We start from the raw sequence: 6,409 nt of genomic DNA, 5'->3' as shown, positions 1-6,409 counted from the left end.
GGGGAGCTCTCACTCAGCTTATATAGGGAGAGCTTCTTTAATCAGCAGATGGAAAACAGCTGTCCATGCTGAGCCCAAGCTCCCTAGGCATGGATCCACAGCGCCCTCTGGTGGGCAAAGCCCCGGATCCTAACAATAATATGATATAGCTTTTGTTTTTTCACAGTTTAAAGCTTTGAATATATAGTTTATTTTATTTAAATTAGGGTAAAGATAGGTGGAAAGGCTGTTGAAACTTCAAAGTAAATGTTAAATCAATGTTACACTACAAGTGTTGGCTAAATATTGATGTTCTCTGTGTTAGAATATAATAAGTGGACAGATCTATACAATGACAATAAACTGTGTATTTCCGTTTAATGAGCCAAACCGAAATAAACAATTTTCAAATTAATTCCAAGGAATCAATGGCGTTTATTAGCACTCGTATTGGTACTATAATTGAAGTACTTGTATTCGTAATCAGTTTGAAAAAAATCTGGTATCAGTGCATCCTTAGTTTGGATAACTGTGAACACTTATTTGAATAGAAAATTGATTCTAATATTGGTGTAAAGAATATGTTATGCAGAATAATGTTGGGAATTTGCACTAATGTTTGAAAAATCGGCTTTGTGAAGCACACCTTACCTTGTATTAGAGGTATTTCAATCTAAACAACTCACACAAAGAGAAAAGACAATTAGGAGAAATTTATTGATAAAATCACTTTGCCTTTGGTGTCAGACCTCGGACGCCGGAAACATAGCACTTAATTTTGATAGATATGCATGAAGAAGAGCAACGAATAGGGCTATTTTCCCCCCCAGGCCTGAAACTGGTGGTGGAGTGGAGATATATGGAGTTGGTCAGTCTGTAGACTGCTGGTTAGCGAGACTGTATGCTGAGCTTTATGGAGAGATCCAGTGAATTGCGTCAGCTGATACTGATCTTCACTCAGGGACCTGGAAGATGGATGTCCAGTTGAATAACACAGGTTAAGAGAAGCTGTCCATGATGAGCAAGCGTGAAGCGACAGTGGAGAGGAAGAACCTCTGGCAGAACCAGGCTCAACATGGCGGTCTTCTGCCGGACCGGTTAAGATGAGAGAGGGAATGCAGTAAGAGTCCAGTAGCAATGACACTCTGATGAAGCTTTAGCTAGAAAGGTGGAGGAGGGGCTGGAGGTGGGTTGAAATGCTGTCATCTAAATGAAATCACAGCGCATCCGCCACCTGCGCACAGGAGCAAACGGGTGCGTATCGGAGGCCTTTTAAGATGAACTTCTGATACCGATTGGCTTTCATGGAGGTGTGGTTCAAAGCTGATTGGCTGTTTCGCAGGTGGATGTATGAGAAAACAAGGAGTTTTTTTCAGTTGAATTTCCGCCTAGGCCCTCACAGAACAATGTGATGTAGTAGACTTAACCTATAAATTTAAAATTACATGATTTTTAATAGGTCACTATCTTAATTCGGCCTGTCTGAGGCATGAAACTCCAGGGCGGAAAATTTGTTCCACTCCAGCCCTGCCTATAGTTATGGTAACAGCTCACTTTAGTAAGCAAATAACATGTGCTTTAAGGTTATTCCACAACCAACTGCCTATATCATGTTTTTCAAACGCTTTATGTGAAAACTTTCCAGTTCTTTTCCTGAGTGGGAGGTTTTTAATTTTAAAAACCTCCTGTTAATTAAAAAAAAAAAGATAAATTGCAATAACAAGCACTCTGATTTTCCAGAACCACCATGGACCAGGACTGAAAACCTTTTAATCAAAACAGGATTTGGGAAGTTTTAACTGTATCAGTGACTGTTTCTGTGCAGCTGGTGAACCTACTGTGGATCTTTTCTAAGCGTATAGTGAAAATTCGGATTGCAGGAGTAGCAGCCATTCTATAGAACAAAATCTGGATCTAGTTTTAAATGTCATCAGAACTGATGTTGACAGGTGTATTGCAGTACATTTAAAAGTTGAAAACATTATGGGCAGTTGCCTGATTCCTCATTATCTGTTACCATTGTGCCGGTAATTGAGGACAAAACTAGTAAGGTTGGTAGTCTTAATAACTATAGACCAATAGCTTTAGCTACTGTGATATCTAAAGTATTAGAAAAAATCTTGCTTGGGTGGCTCAATTTGGTTTCAAAGCCAAGTTTGTTACTGATTTTGGTATTTATGGCTTAAAAGAAGCAGCAAGAGCATATCTAAGAAAAACATAATCTGTGTTAATTGGGTTTATTGATGCCTCTAAGGCCTTTGATCATGTCAATCACATCAATTTGATAAATTAAAACAGAGAAGGGTTCCAGATATCATTATACTGAATTTCAGTTTACTGGTACTTTTAACAAAAAATACATGTACAATGAAAAAAATTACGAAACACTTTCTTGGCATTCAATTATTCTTATTTACTTTAACACAATTTCTTTTTAGCAAAGTAGGACATATAACAACTGTGCTAAAGTAACTAAATATGATTAAGTAAATGCCAAAAGTGGTTGCGTTATTTTTTCAGTGTAAAATGGATCAATAACATCTCTGCTTCCTTTGGTGTGAGTAGTGGTGTGCACCTGCCTTGTTAAATTAGTACATGGATGACCTGTGAAAAGAAATTAACCTCTGCAAAACTGGATGCATGATGGTGATACTTTAGTCGTGATATTCAACAGTTACTGAATATCTGCTCTGATTATGGGTTAAAAAAAAACTGTTGTACTAGTATAAAGGACTAAAGCAGACATTTATTTCATTTCTGTCAGGGCAAAACTTAATATCTGGGGCAATACATCACAGGCCAGCTCTGTAATGATGATGACATTCATTGGCAGTGTTGCATGTTATACAACAACGCAAACATTCTGGGGAGGAAATTTCATATGTGTGCTGATGAGGTAAAAATAAGCTTGTCTAAAGATTACTATATATCCTTATATACAGCTCCTTTGTGGTGTAAATTTTAAAAAGCTAGCATGCAGATGCTTAAGATTGCTTAGGACTCATTAAGAATTCTTAAAAACCCCAGGTTCAGGAGTGCAAGTGAGATGTTTTGTAATGCACATGTCAGAACATTTCAGGCACTTGTGAGAAATCTAATATACAAGTTTAAGTAATTTGAGCAGCTCATTGAACAGTCTTATAGCAATGTTTTCACATCCCTCTCGAAGTGCGCTAAGACACCAGTTGGTTCTGTAGAAACACTGGTTTACAAGTCTTATAAAATGTATTTTATTTTTTGTCATGTTGTTGTGTGTTAACTGTTTGTGCTGTGTATCATCTTTTTATGTCTATGTAATAAAGCAATCATCATCATCCATGCCTGCGATAAGAAGTTTCTGTTGAAGAAGTCAGATGCGCTCCTGGAAGTTGTTGTGATTGGATTTGATTAAAGTTTTTAGCCTCTCAGTATAAAATGCATATTTTAATCAATAGGAAAAATCTGCTTCCTGGTATGTTGAAGTACCAATAGTTTTCATCAAATAATTTAATTAAACTGTTTTAGTTTTTGAGAATATTTAAGACTCATGCTTTAATTTGTAGTTACTGATCTGTCATTACTATATTTTAGTTTGAAAAATTGTATTTACTTGATTTTCTTTTTCCTGTGTGGTGCGATTATAATAGCTGAATTTGAGCTGGCTAGCTTACACCAGACTGAGGCGGAGCAAAAAATAGCCTGGATCAGTATTTTGACGGGGAGGGATGGATGAGACTGAAGATATTTATACATGTTTAAGCTAAAAGAAGTATAGAGCTAAGTTAAAGCTGCAGCAAAACCTATTGTTCATATTGAAGTATATGCCATGTATAATCTAAGGATGGGCAGCAAATTTACTATTCCCAGTTGTTAGGCCGAAGCTCGCAGAGGGGAGGATGAAATCTGTAGATAAGAGGGTAGAATGACCTTGTTCTGACACGCACACAGAAAACAGGGGAGCAGAAAGGCAGGAAGCAACTCCATATGTGGAGATAGGAATGTAGGGAGCATGATCATTCTGTGGGACTGTCTGTGTGAAACTTTAAGATGTTCACCTATGAAGATAATAAAAAGAGCTGGTGTTGCAGGGGGGGGTCAGAGTTGCTGTTGGCAGATGCGTGCTGCTGATGCTGCTCTCCCTTTGCAAAGGCGAATTGAAGCTTCGTTGCCCAGAATTTTTTTTATAACACTCCATCTCATTTAAGTTACCTGCACTCGAATTAACAGAACCGGGGGGAAAATCATGAAGGTGTTTTTCAACAGTATGAACCAGTAATGGTTAGGTTTCGGGTAAGGGTCCCGTTAGGCTGTGAACATGGATTAGAAATAACCAGAAATCAATTGAGAATCCCCCCAAAAGATCGAGAAACATGATTGTGTGTGCGGGTTTAGGTGTTGAAGAGAGAAGAAAAAAGAACTAGAGAGACTTTATCATTGTATTGTATAGAATTATATACTTTATGTTTAGACTTATACTAATAATTATATACTTTATTTAAGTACAAAATCTATGAATGCCTGGTGTCTAAATGCAGACCTCCACAATTAATTTATTTGACAAGCAGTAGCAGCTCTGCTGAATTAGAAAGCAAAACCAGACACCTGAAAACCAGGGAAGATGATCATCAACAATAGACAATACCATATGCCCCCTCCAAAAAAAAAGATGAATATGAACACAAAGTCTACAAAAAGTATACTTAGTTTAGGTTTTTGATGTTCCATAGCCATCATCACTTTGTCCTTCTCGGTTTTGAAAAAAAAAAAAAAAAAAAAAAAAAAAAACCTGGTAGGGCTTTTAGCAATGTTTATAGTAGCAAACACAGACAGAGCTGAGTTTAGCTGTATGGGTTAACTAACTTAAATCTGCCCTTTTAAAGGCAATTACAGAATAGGTTGAATTCTGTTCTGATGAATATTGCTCAACAGTCACGGAGGAGCTCTTTGACCCTGATGAAGAAAGAAAAAATAAAATATTAGGAAAATCAAGTAAAAATTTTTATTTTGAAATTTCCTTGGTATATTTAAGTTACTTTTTGCACAAATGACTTCGTAAATGGTGTAAAAAAAAAAAAAAAAAAAAGAAATCCTACAGATTTTGTTTGGATTGCTTTCAGCTGCACCAGCAACTAAATTTTTCCATTTCATCACAGTGTTGTCTATTGTCGTCTACGTGAGAAAACTAAGAGACCTCCTGTTGAAACTTGTGGTTTCAATGTATGGTTTCACTGTGTGGTTTTATACTGAAAAGTTAAAATTACACTCCTCGGTGTGTAAGATATGTGTCTGACATGTTTGGCTGAAAATAACTGTGTGACTCTATGTCTAAAACTGATCTCATGTCACAGTCCGCACCAGATATCTGCTTAGCCAAATTAAATAAGACAGGCTGATACAAGTACCTGTCTTCTTTATCTGAACAGCAGCGTACGTGACATCATCTGGTGTATTTCCAGAATCTCCTCCTGGCAGAGAAAATATACAGAAACTGAAAATGTCTGTTAAAGTTTTAAAAATAAAGAAAAGACACAAACACCTACCATTCTTCTTCCTGGGTTTGTTAACAGCAGCAAGTTATTTCATTTGCATCTGTGACAGTTTCATTTGTCAGGGCTGTGAGTGAAAAAGCCAATATAAGAAAAAAATTAAATTCACTACAAATCTCAAGGATTTGTTGTGGCAATTTTTAATATTTATTTAGTTTTTACTCTTTAAACTTTAAAGGATAGCTGTGCTGTTTAACTACTTATTGATTGAATTGAAGTCTAAAATCTAGATCTGCAAAAGTTGAGAACAATTTGGGGTGTAATAGTGTTTGTTTCTATCACATTTAATATCTGTTTTATATTTTTTATTCTAAACCTATTCTATTCAATTATGGGTTTATCTTGAATTTGTTTTACAAAATAGCAGGCAATGGTTTTACTGATGCACTGGGGAAGGTGGATTTGTGGTGTCAGCACGCAGAACTTTCCGAGGTGTACGATTTTTAAAGCAAAGATTATTTTTCTTCACATATAAAAATTAATGCAGTCGATGGAATGGAAACATAATGCATGCCATTTTGCCTTGTAATTCACTACGTAACTGAAGGATGAGGTAACGGCACCCTTGTTCAACATATAACAAATATTAGATATCCTTACTTTCACCTTAATTAGTCTAAAATAAAATCAGACACTGAAATTTCACCTACAAAACATGCACTTCTGAAGCAGGTACTGTAGTTTCCATTGTAAAAAGGTTTCTGCCTTTGTACTTTTCCAGTTATAAGGAACCTTGAACCTATATGTCACCATTGAAAGAATAAGTGATCAAAACCTGTCAAGCAGTTTCTATAGGAATATAAGTGCAACTCCCCGGAAAATATGCTGGTGAAGATTATGTCACCCAGGTCATAGTCATTCCAAAAAAGTAAAAAAAACAATCTGCTGGATTTTGTTTCCAAGTT

Source organism: Cyprinodon variegatus, unplaced genomic scaffold (assembly GCF_000732505.1).
Source record: "Cyprinodon variegatus isolate N-32 unplaced genomic scaffold, C_variegatus-1.0 Scaffold612, whole genome shotgun sequence".
NCBI lineage: Eukaryota > Metazoa > Chordata > Actinopteri > Cyprinodontiformes > Cyprinodontidae > Cyprinodon > Cyprinodon variegatus.
This window is presented reverse-complemented; position numbering follows the sequence as displayed.